At 43.9% G+C, this 12,472-nt stretch overlaps 1 protein-coding gene across 13 annotated transcripts in view; it reads right to left on the reverse strand.

Annotated features, from left to right (window-relative positions):
- MOB3B (MOB kinase activator 3B) overlaps positions 1 to 12,472 on the reverse strand; it is a 200,761-nt gene that overhangs the window by 133,717 nt on the left and 54,572 nt on the right. For 4 of the 13 annotated variants that reach the window (XM_063637028.1, XM_055272370.2, XM_063637031.1 and 1 more), the window contains exon 2: positions 9,007 to 9,861. The exons of 6 other annotated variants lie outside the window; for them this stretch is intronic. The gene's annotated coding sequence lies outside the window, so the exon portion shown is untranslated. Of the gene's footprint in view, positions 1 to 1,793; positions 1,848 to 8,893; positions 9,862 to 11,773; positions 11,922 to 12,472 lie in introns of all 13 variants that reach the window. 3 more of the 13 variants (XM_063637034.1, XM_063637032.1, XM_063637033.1) reach the window with 3 other exon arrangements.

Consider the following 12,472-nt stretch of genomic DNA (forward strand, 5'->3'; position numbering starts at 1 on the left):
AAGTTTAAGTTTGACAGGGGATAGGTAAAATTAACACCAAGGGCAGGCAAGATTAAGGGGCACTAAAGCCCAGTGGCTAACAGCACACAGCTTTTGCAGAGTTGCTGCAAGAATTCAAACAGTTTATGTAAAACATTTAGCATTAGCAAGTACTGAATATAGTATAGTGGTTGTTGCTATCATCATGTTCATCATTTGAATCATATTATGATGCAAGTTTTACTAGAGAGTCAGATTCTTGAGAGACCAGTCACCTAGAATCTATCTTAGGATGCCTAAAATTCTAGTTATATAATATTAACAATGGCATTTATTAAGGACTTCCTATTTATTTTAGTTTTCACAGCCCTATGAATAGGTATTATTATTATACCTAATTTACACTGAAGGAAACTGAGACACAGTGAGATTGAAGCTGTATCCTGATCACAGAACCAGTAAGTAGCCAAGCTGACTCAAACCTCTTACTACCTACTTAAAAGTGCCTCTTTACACAGTTGGGTAGTTAAAGAAAAAAAAAAAAAAAAAAAAGAGGAAGTTCTGGGGTACACCTAAGGGGGTCAGGGAGGAAATGGGAGAAACAGAGACCTAGCCCTATGTACATTGTCATGTGCCACTCCAGAAGAGATCTATTTCTGGAAACTTTGTGGTCTAGATTCAAAAGACCTGGATTCAGATTCTGGCAATGACTTTAGCTGGCTATGTCTTTGAACAGACGCTTTTTATGAATCTCAGTTTTGTCTCCTTTAAAGATGATGGTGACTGGGCACAGTGACTCACGTCTGTAATCCTAACACTTTGGGAAGCTGAGCCAGGCTGATTGCTTGAGCCCAGGAGTTTGAGACCAGTCTGGGCAACATGGCAAAAGCTCATCTCTACAAAAAATACAAAACTTAGCCCAGTGGGACACGCCTGTAGTCCCAGCTACTTGGGAGGCTGAGGTGGGAGGATCACCTGAGCCTGGGGAAATCAAGATTGCAGTGAGTCATGATTGCACCACTGTGCTCCAGCCTGGGCAACAGAGTGAGACCCTGTCTCAAAAAAAAGAAAAAAGAAAAAAATAATAAGGATAATGGTTAATGGTGCTTACCTTTATTGTAAGGTTACTGCGAAAATTAAGAGAGATATTGCCAGTGAAAGTACTTCACGAGTGGATAACAATTATATGGTTATTGACATAGTGACTGATAAAAGAAACTGTAACTTTTGACTTAACATCAAGAAATGATGTGAGAAACAGAAAATGATTCAGTTCAATGCAAATGTGTGTTTACGAATAAGAAATAGGCAGCAGGTGGTAGGGGTAGGGGGCACGGTGGCAATGGAAGCCCCGCACAGGAGGAAAGAAAGAAATGAAATGCTTCACTCTTGCTTAATTTGGGTGGACTTCTAATTCTCAGGCAAAAAGAAATAATATTAACCTCAGTGATTTGATAATGAGTTAACGATATTCCCCAACATTTATAACACACTTACCCTAATATTTTGAGGGAGTTCCTGTATTTTTTGCATATAATAAATCTAATGCAATATGGCTTATTTCATGAATTTGGGCAAATTATATCCACGATGCCCTCCCACTAATCCCTCAAACACTTTTCAGAATAGCATATAAATGCTCTACATTTAACACATTACATTGCTGGTTATAATCCAGTTACAACCTCTGTATTCCGGTAACAGAAATGACTTTCTAAACTGTTTAAAAAGTTATTTTTTATATTAGTTCATTTTCATGCTGCTGATAAGACATACCTGAAAATGGGAACAAAAAGAGGTTTAATTAGACTTACAGTTCCACATGGCTGGGGAGGGCTCAGAATCATGGCGGGAGGTGGAAGACACTTCTTACATGGCGGCAGCAAGAGAAAAATGAGGAAGAAGCAGAAAAAGAAACTCCTGATAAACCCATCAGATCTCGTGAGACTTATTCACTATCACGAGAATAGCATGGGAAAGACTGGCCCCCATGATTCAATTATCTCCCCCTGGGTCCCTGCCATAGCATGTGAGAATTCTGGGAGACACAATTCAAGTTGAGATTTGGGTTGGGACACAGCCAAACCATATCATTCTGCCCCTGGCCCCTCCAAATCTCATGTCCTCACATTTCAAAACCAATCATGCCTTCCCAACAGTCACCCAAAGTCTTAACTCATTTCAGCATTAACCCAAAAGTCCACAGTCCAAAGTCTCACCTGAGACAAGGCAAGTCCCTTCCGCCTATAAGCCTGCAAAGTCAACAGCAAGCTAGTTAATTCCTAGACACAATGTGGGTACAGGTATTGGGTAAATACAGCTGTTCCAAATGGGAGAAATTGGCCAAAACAAAGGAGTTACAGGGCCCATGCAAGTCTGAAATCCAGCAGGGCAGTCAAATTTTAAAGCTCCAAAATGACCTCCTTTGACTCCAGGTCTGACATTCAGGTCATGCTGATGCAAGAGGTGGGTTCCCATTATTTTGGGCAGCTCCACCCCTGTGGCTTTGCAGGGTACAGCCTCCCTCCTGGCTGCTTTCACGGGCTGGCATTAAGCGTCTGTGGCTTTTCCAGGTGCACAGTGCAAGATGTCAGTGGATCTACCATTCTGGGATCTGGAAGATGATGGCCCTCTACTCACAGCTCCACTAGGCAGTGCCCAAGTAGGGACTCTATGTGGGGGCTCCAACCCCACATTTCCCTTCTGCACTGCCCTAGTGAGGTTCTCCATGAGGGCCCCACCCCTGCAGCAAACTTTTGCCTGGGTATCCAGGCATTTCCACGCATATTCTGAAATCTAGGGGGAGGTTTCCAAACCTCAGTTCTTGACTTCTGTGCACCCACAGGCTCAACACCACGTGGAAACTGCCAAGGCCTGGGGCTTGCACTCTCTGAAGCCACAGCCTAAGCTCTACGTTGGCCCCTTTCAGCCATGGCTGGAATGGCTGGGACATAGGGCACCAAGTTCCCAGGCTGCATACAGCACGGGGATCCTGGGACCGGCCCACAAAACCACTTTTTCCTGCTGGGCCTCTGGGCCTGTGATGGGAGCAGCTGCCATGAAGATCTCTGACATGGCCTGGAGACATTTTCCCCATGGTCTTGGGGATTAACATTAGGCTCCTTGCTCCTTATGCAGCTGGCTTGAATTTCTCCTCAAAAAATGGGTTTTTCTTTTCTACTGCACTGTCAGGCTGCAAATTTTCTGAACTTTTATGCTCTGTTTCCCTTTTAAAACAGAATGCTTTTAACAGCACCCAAGTCACCTTTTGAAAGCTTTGCTGCTTAGAAATTTCTTCTGCCAGTTACCCTAAATCATCTCTCTCAAGTTCAAAGTTCCACAAATCTCTAGGGCCACCAGTCTCTTTGCTAAAATATAACAAGAGTCACCTTTGCTCCAGTTCCCAACAAGTTCCTCATCTCCATCTGAGACCACCTCAGCCTGGACCTTATTGTTCATATCACTATCAGCATTTTTGTCAAAGCCATTCAACAAGTCTTTAGGAGATTCCAAACTTTCCCACATTTTCCTGTCTTCTGAACCCTCCAAATTGTTCCAACCTCTGCCTGTTACCCAGTTCCAAAGTCACTTCCACATTTTCGGGTATCTTTTCAGCAACGCCCCACTCTACTGGTACCAATTTACTATATTTGTCCGTTTTCATGCTGCTGATAAAAACATACCCAAAACTGGGAAGAAAAAGGGGTTTAATTGGACTTACAGTTCCACATGGCTGGGGAGGCCTCAGAATCATAGTGGGAGGCAGAAGGCACTTCTTATATGGTGGCAGCAAGAGAAAATGAGGAAGAAGCAAAAGCAGAAACCCCTGATAAACCCATAGAATCTCGTGAGACTTATTCACTATCACAAGAATAGAATGGGCAAGACCAGCCCCTATGATTCAATTATCTCCCCCTAGGTCCCTCCCACAACACGTGGGAATTTTGGGAAATAAAATTCAAGTTGAGATTTGGGTGGGGACACAGCCAAACCATATCATTCCTGTTATCAGAATCCAGAGATCCTGCCGGAAGGATTAAGGCTGCATTTCTAGAAACTCTCAAGAGAGAACAGACAACCATCTATCTGGATGGTTTTTCATTTTTCTACATGAAAAACAGGTATACAAAGCAGGTAACCCTGAGATAAAATTGAGACAAATAATTAATGATTCTACCCACTCTATTCCTCAAACATGCCAGTAACAAGTTAAAAAAAAAAAGTTTGAAATGAAATTCAGTCAGACATGTAATTGCAAACCATGTGTCCTCCCCAAAGACTGAAAAGAGGTCTACCTTTAGAGCCAGAAAGATGCAGGTTTGAGTCCAGGCTCTGCCCCTTGACCAGTTACCCTTGTGGGCTAAATGCTTTCTCTTTGTGCTTTAATTTCTTTCTTTGTTGTTAGGGTGCTAATACCAGTATCACAGTGTGTTTTGGGGATAAGTGAGATAATATAAGTAAAGATAGATAAATGTTAAGTGTAAAATTTATTAATCTGGATTTCTCCTATGATCAGGTTTCAGGTGGTGTCATGATCAGTAGGGGTCCCAACCATAATGTGGTCTTTCTTTGACTTCTTCCCCACAAGACCTAAGCACCTGACCCTCGAAAAGTGTAAAATCTTGAGGCACCTCAGAGGGAAGCACCATTTCCCCACTCGTGGTTTGGATGAGGAAGAATTTTCCCTATGCATCCTACTATTCTCTCTCTGTCCTTTTACTAACATCGCCCCAGGGCAAGTGGAGGGATGGATTCACTTAATTGGCAAACTGCACATGCTCAGCTTGACCTTTTTCCTCCTGTGAAGTGCCTGGTCTCAAGGAGTGTGCTACCTGCTGCTTCCCCAACTTTCTGCCCTTATGAATGGAGTTGGCCTGCTCTCTCCACTGCTACATGGGAAAGGGTGGGTAAATCCAGAGTTTAGAGTTAGCAGGCCCATTGGTTAACAGTCTGGCTTCCATAAGGAACAAAATGGATTTTTGTTTTTGTTGTTGTATTGTTACGATCAACTTCTTTGAAGCCACATAGGGAAGAGTGGTGTGACTTGTTTATTAGGGCTCTATTGGAGAAGTAACATTGTTAAGTTGTGCAGAGTGGCTTGGCTATGCAAAGTTAGCTGTTTTTGTTAGCAGAGACTCTTTGTGACATTAGTTCAACAAGAACTCTGTTTAAGACATAACCTACTCATCTGCAGAAAGTCTTCGTCTACACACCAGAAATGCATAGCCTTCTCAAGAGATTTCTCAGCTAAGAAAGAAAACCTAGTCATAGGGTGCATTTGTACCAGTTACTGCTCAGCGGCAGACACACAGAGAGAGAATGCTCAGAACAGAGTCCACCATCATCTATGAAGTGATTCTGAATCCCCCACAATTGACAGTGAGCTTTAGGCCTGACAGTCCCATGCCCCTGTATGTGGCTACTGTCTGGGAACATGATTATCAGAAGCTTTCTCCAGGGAAATGAAAAACTCTCTATCCGCTCAGATAAGGCCTCTCCCTTGCCCAGCTTCGATTTCCTCAAACTTCTCTCTGGTTTAACTTCAACTCCTGGTAAAGCAGAGGGAACAAGTTACCAAAAGGAGCAAGAAGGACGGGATGGCTGGTCATCGTGTGCACCTTGCATGCACATCTCTGATGCAAATGCCCCAGGACCACGTACTGTGCTGTATTTCTTTGCTCACGTGTCTGGCCCCTCCATCAGTTTATGAGGGCTGGGAGCACACCCTAGACTTCACTGCATCCCTGGTACCTAACACAGGACCCAGCAGAAACAGGAACTCAGTAACTTTTTGTGGTTAAACTGTGTATCTAAGTGATTGTTAATCAAATACCACACAGATAAACAGTTCTTTCTCTAGTTGAGAGGACTAGGCCCCCATAATCATAATGAGACAATGGACAAAAGGAACCTTTTCAGAAAACAGAACTACTTCAGGCAAAGATCCACAGTGGCTACTGGACATGATGTTTCCCAGGCCAATCTAAACAGCTCCCATGTTTTCATTTTCTAGCATTCAGTGAAAAGTCAGCTGCTTTGGAGGCATGCCCACTCACTTAAAACAATGTTTAAAAAGTCATGGTAGACCTTTGTAAAGATCTTTGCAATACCACGCAAAGACCTCTACCTTTGCGCTTTGTTTAAAAAATAAGTTTTAAAAATACACCTCAGAGGAAAAAATAATGGGGAAGAGAGCAAGCTAATCAACTTGGGAATTTTTCTTTTTTTGTAGAGATGGGGGTCTTGCCATGTTGCCCAGGCTGGTCTTGAACTCCTGGGCTCAAGCAATCCTCCTGCCTCAGCCTCCCTAGATGCTGGGATTACAGGGATGAGTCACAGTGCCTGGCTGGGATCTTTTTTTTCTAATACGAGAAAAAAATGTATCATCTCACCTCCTTTAGTGCAAACTCAACTTCTGTGACTTTCGTGTCCATGCCCAAGCTTCTGTCTCTGTTGCATCCACTCTTGTTGCCTTTGTACCCTTCACTGACAGCATCCTGGCCCCTAACCTGTCTCCCTCAATCATCCCACGACATTAATTTTCCTCGAACTTTGATCCTGCTACCCATTCCGTGCGCATCTGCTAGGCAGGCATGATAGCAAGGTCATGGCTGACAGGATTGTACAGCAGGAAGAACTTTTGAAAATCACTTAATTCAATAGAGCCTCTTAATTTATTAAAAACAAAAACAAACAGCTAGTGCCCAGAAAACTGAAGCGAATATTTAAAGGTTCACAGTTAGGACAGACCTGGGGCAGAAAACAAAGCCTCAACCTCAGTGCCGGTGTTCTTTCCACTAGGCAATGGATCTCTTAAATACTTCAGCAAGTTTGACACTTAATGGTCCTTCAAAACTGCCCCCCTCCCTTTTTGTGCCAGGCGTGGTAGCTGACACCTAGAATTTCAGCACTTTGGGAAGCCAAGGCAGGAGGATCGCTTGAAGCCAGGAATTAGAGACCAGCCTGGGCAACAAAGCAACACCTTCCCCCTCCCCCAGCCATCTCTACAAAACAAAACAAAACAAAACAAAATTAGCCTGGCAGGGTGGCACACACTTATGGTCCCAGCTATCTGAGAAGCTGAGGCAGGAGGAGGATCACATGAGCCTAGGAGTTCGAGGCCACAATGAACCATAATCATGTCACTGCATTCCAGCCTGTGCACAGAGTGAGACCCCGTCTCTCAAAAGAAAAGAAAACTACCCCAACTTAACTGTCTTTTTAGATATACAGAGAGATGTAGATATAGATATTATTCATATTCCTGGTGGTTTTTAAGCCTTTTAAAGCAACATAGCTCCTTTGTTCCTCCAAAATGAAGTTTTATGCAGGACCTCAATTTTATAAAAATAAATAAAAATTATTTATCTCTTCTGCAGCTGAAGCAGGGTGTCTGCTCCTCTCAACAGCCACTGAAACACCTCTGAGAACTTTCAGGTTTCGCTTGATCAATCGGACAACTCATCAGACCCCTAATGCTGACTGTACTTGTCAGTGGCTAAATCCCTGCCCCTGCCCTTTCTTTTGCCTTCCGCCTGCCATAATCCTCCAACCTCCAGGCGACTTCTCCCTACAGTGCTGTTAGGAAGTGACTCTTGTCTCTCCTTTGCTCCAAAGCTCTGAATCTGTAGCCCTTCCTTTGTATCTAAACAGTCCGATTTGTTGGTTATTCTCAAAACTCACCCCCAACTTCTGGCCCATCTATAATCAGGGCCCACCCACCCATCTGTTAGCCCTGTGGGCCCATCAAAGCAGGCTTCAAACACAAGCTGCCACCTCTGGTGGAGGTTCAGCCCACCCCTTCCCCTTCTCTCCTGACCCTTCCCTAATCTGGCTTTGTTTCTGCCATCCCTACTGCACTCATTTGGAACCCTTGCTTCTCAGCAAATATTTATGGGTTTGACTTGTTATTCTTGAGTTCTATACTCTTCCCCCAGCACTGCCTCCCCCTGGCCTTTTATTTTTTGTTCGTTTGTTTTTTTCTCTTTCACTTCTCCCCTCTTGAGCTCTGGGGGCTCTGGTAGAAGGTGGTGGCTGCTGAAGGAAAAAATACAACCCCTTCTCACCCTGAACCATCTGTCCACCAACTAACTAGTAAGTTCCCCCTGGGTTTCCTGGGGACGCTCGGAAATGGCAGAAAGACCAAGATCACTTGCATGTTTAAAATGCAGACTCTAGCATCCCACCCCTCACCAGTGGATGTGTGGACTCTGCTGTTCTCCAGGGTAAGAACTCCCTAAGCTAGGGAGTCTGACACACCTGGCCTGGCATACCCACTGGTCCATGGGCCAAAAGTCATTTCCTGAGGCGAATAGGCATGATAGAAAAGTGGTCATCTGAAGAGTTGTATTTCCAGCAGTAAGAATGGCAGAAAAAGTACTTGGGGGGAAAGGAGAATTAACCTGAATCATTATTGGGAATATACAATGTGGCCCTTCTGCTACTGGTCTACACCACCTGTGGAGAGGCTGGTTCAATGAACCACCCCTGTGCTTTGTGGCTCTCGGTCACTGTGTTGTATAGACTGGTGGTTAAGCAAACGGATCTATCAGACTGCCCGAGTTTGACTCCCAAATCTACCATTTCTAGAGTGCGGGCTCTGGAGCTTACTATATCACATTGCCCAAAGTTAGCTTCCTCTTCTTCCATTTCTGTAAAATGGAGATAAAATATCCATCTCATAGGGCTGCCATGAGAGTTAAGTGACATTATCCAAATAAAGCATTTGATATAGCAGCAAGCACAAGGTAAGTTTGTAATATACATTAGCTTTAATTCTTATCACTAACATCATGCTTTCTTGAACTTACTCATATACGTATGTCTCCCTCTTTCTGGATAGGGAACTCCTGAAAAGCAGATCCCACAGGCTGCTACGTTCCCTCTCTCCTAAAACACTCTTAGTGGGTTATACCTTGCAGGATTGTGGTGATGAACTAAGACAGTAGGTGAAGAGAGGTTAGCAGCGGGTCTGGCACACTGTAGGCACACAGTAATTGGCAATGCCTCTTGAAAAGAGTGACCAACCTTGACCACATCCTGGGTGTGACGGACAGCAGGAGCCTCCCCTCCTGAGGAGGGGCCCCTGAGGCAGGGCACCTCCCTCCAGCCACCAAGCAGATGGGCCTTTCATGAGGGCAGGAACCATGGTTTAGGAGGCTTCCTGAGGGACCACTGGGAGAAGCTGGCCAAAAAGCTTATGTTGATTGGACATTAATGCCCATTATTTTATGAAAGGAATTCAAGCACTCTCACGGCTGTGCCAGAAAGAATCATCCCGAGTCCAAGGGTGCTTTTTAAATACCAAATATCTTAATCCTGATGTTATGTAACCACAATGCGTAGACTTGCCAAAAATGTTAAAAATAGAAGAAACCAAAAATCAAAGAGAAAAATCTTCTCATAGTTTCTAATCCAACTTGCATGGAAATAGTTATCTTGCAAAAGAGTGAAGGGTGTAAATTTTTTCATTCGTTTAGGGGAGTTGTTTTGGTTTTTCTTGTTTTATTCTTTGGGTAGTTTATTTGTTTTTCCCACACTATTTTTTTTTTTTTAATGACAAGTATGGGTGACACCACTTTTCTTAAAAACAACAAAAGCTACAGGAAAAAAAAAAAAAAAAAGCCTTTAAAAGTCTCCAAAGGCCTCAGGAACTTTTGCCCAGAGAAGTGTACTCCTCAAGCAAAGCCATGGAAAACAACGTCTGCCGCAGGCGCAGGGCCGAGCCAAACCCCTGCGGTGAGGGCTCGCTTTATTTTTGGTCCAAGCTGACAGTCCAGGAAGCCACATCCACTGACTTCTTTTTCATTTAAGATTCTACATTCATCAATACGTCTTGTTAGGTAAGCCTCCAGTGGATTTCCTCTATTTGGTCTAAGAAATCTGAAGAGGAAAAACAGAAACACACAGTCACCATTCCTAGGAAAATAGTAACAGCCCAGCAAGAGACCAAAACAGGTGTCTGGTAAAAGCTCCCACTCTATTCTCTTTAAACTGCACTTTATTCTAAAAAAAAAAAAAAAAAAAAACCAGCTCCCTGAGTTTAAACAGTGTTTGATTTTATATAAGCACCAGATGATTCTAATTCCTTTTGGAAAAAGGTGGTGGAGGATTCTATAAAAACTCTGACAGCCATTTCTTCTACCAACTTTAGTCAAAAAAATTGAAAGGCTTAACATAGGTGAAAACTGAAAAATACAGAGTTCCACAAAGACAAGTTAAGACTGTCATTTTTAAAAAGAAGCATCTAAAAGTCACTTTGGTACATCTCAAATGCACATCTTTACGTAACTGATCAAGATACAAACCATTTGCAAACATTTATATTTTAAATCACACATAGCTATTCCGACTCAGAGATTTTAAGTGATTACACAATGAACTGGTCCTCATTTGCTCTCCCTTAATTTTCCCTAACCTTGCATGGCTTCTAGAAAAAGACAAAAACTGACAGACAAGCGTAGTATGGCCAAGGAGCCCTGATTTATTTCAGCTTTGAAAGGCCACTACACTTGGATTCTCATTTCTGCAAGGAATGCAATCCAGAGAGCTGAGCTCGCTGTCCTGAATAAAGTACACGTTTTTCTCATCTAGCGGAGTAATCTTGTGAAATGTGAGTACAACCTGCCCAGCGTCTGAGGGAGGCAAAGGCGTAGGGTGGGGTCGTGCTGGGACACAGAGGAGTCACTCCCTGTTTGGAGAGCCACGCTCCTGGAGCACTAGGCTCACAGGAGGGCACAGGCAGGAGGCAGGATCCTGGCCTTCACGGTGCCCAGGAAAGAGAAGCCGGCCAAGCTGGACAAGCAGAGAGGGACCTGCTGCCCTGAGAGCTAGTCCCTAAACTAATCCACATCAAGGAGGGCCATGGGCCTCTGGGGCAACACAGGGACCTGACAATAGAAAGCAAGGGGCAGTGTGGGAAGGAATCTAGCACCTTCTTCAACCAAGGGGTCAGCCCCAAACAGGGGACGTTGGTGATGGACCCCATCAAGACATTCCCTCAGCTTCATCAGAGGTCATGCACTCTCCCTAGTTCCACACACACCCCGCCTTGCTCACAAGCAGAAGGGGAAAGAAGGCACCTTGGCATTCATTTGGGAAGCTGCCAAGACAGTCTAATCTTTCAAATGGGGCATCTAACCTGATAGCAGCCACAGTACAATAGACTGCATGTGTTCAAATTCTAACCTCCGTGATGGCATTAAAAGGTGGGACCTTTGGGAGATAATTTGGTTATGAGGGCTCTACCCTAATGAATGAGATGAGCCATTATAAAAGGGACCCCAGAAAACTCTCTAACCTCAAGAGGGCCCACACCAGAACCCAATCATGCTGGTACCCTGATCTTGCATTTCCAGCTTCCAGAACTATGAGAAATAGATTTTCTATTGTTTATAAGCCACCCAGTCTAAGGTATCTTGTTATAGCAGCCTGAACTAAGACACACAGATATTTACACCATCTCATTTTTATCATAGTCTAGGTTTACAATGTATTTAATTTTATAAAGCCTTGTATGGGAAGGAGATAAAGTAATAGGGATAATAATTTATATTTCCTCCAACCATATCTAGTAAACACAAAAGGGTCCTTTTAAGTAAAGTTTCTTTCTGACTAATAAGGAAATAAATGTATACCTCATTACTGTGTGACCTCCCAAAAGCTCCTGAGTTCTGAGGATTTAGAAGAAATTATTCAAGTGGAGTTTCCCTAGACATCGTGGGCCCAAACTGACTCCTTATGCCAGAGATTACTTTTTAATTCCTCTCATCAAGGCTGGCTAAATAAACCTTACCCACGTCAGCACACAAGTGAAGGCAATGACATTTTTTTAATGGCATAATCCAGGCCATCATTCCCTAGAACGGTCACCACGATGCATGTGCCTGCTGGTCAGAACCTTCGTATCATTCCTGTTGCAAGACACGCAGCTATTTCCTATTCTGGGAAGTTTTGGAGGGATGAGAAAAAGAAGGGCAAGAAGGGAAGAGACATTCATGACAAAATCTGGCAAAGGAAATCCAGTGTTGTATATGAAATTTTAAAACATGCGTACTTTTTCCCTCAGCAAACCCGCCTTTAACAATCTATCAAAAGACAAATGTACTGGGTTATGGTGCTAGGCAGATTTCCAAGGTGGTTCCTAGTGATCTCTGTCTCCTGGCATCCATGCTCTTTGATAATCCTCCGACGGAGTGAAGGCTGGACCCAGAGACTGACTTCTAGTGAACAGAATACAGCAAAAGGGATGGGCACTCTACTGAGATTAGCTCATAAAAGACTGTGACCTCTCTTGCTCACACACTCTTGCTCTCGCTTTGATGATGCCAGCTGCCATGTTGTGATCTCTCCTCCTGAGAGGCCCACATAGCAAGGAACTGAAGGTGCCTTCCAGCTGAAAGCCAGCCAGTGAGGAGCAAAGGCCCTCAGGCCAACAGTCCACCAGGATCTGAATCCTGCCAATGACCACTGAGTAACTCAGAGGCGGCTCCTT

Source organism: Symphalangus syndactylus, chromosome 3 (assembly GCF_028878055.3).
Source record: "Symphalangus syndactylus isolate Jambi chromosome 3, NHGRI_mSymSyn1-v2.1_pri, whole genome shotgun sequence".
Taxonomy (NCBI): Eukaryota; Metazoa; Chordata; class Mammalia; order Primates; family Hylobatidae; genus Symphalangus; species Symphalangus syndactylus.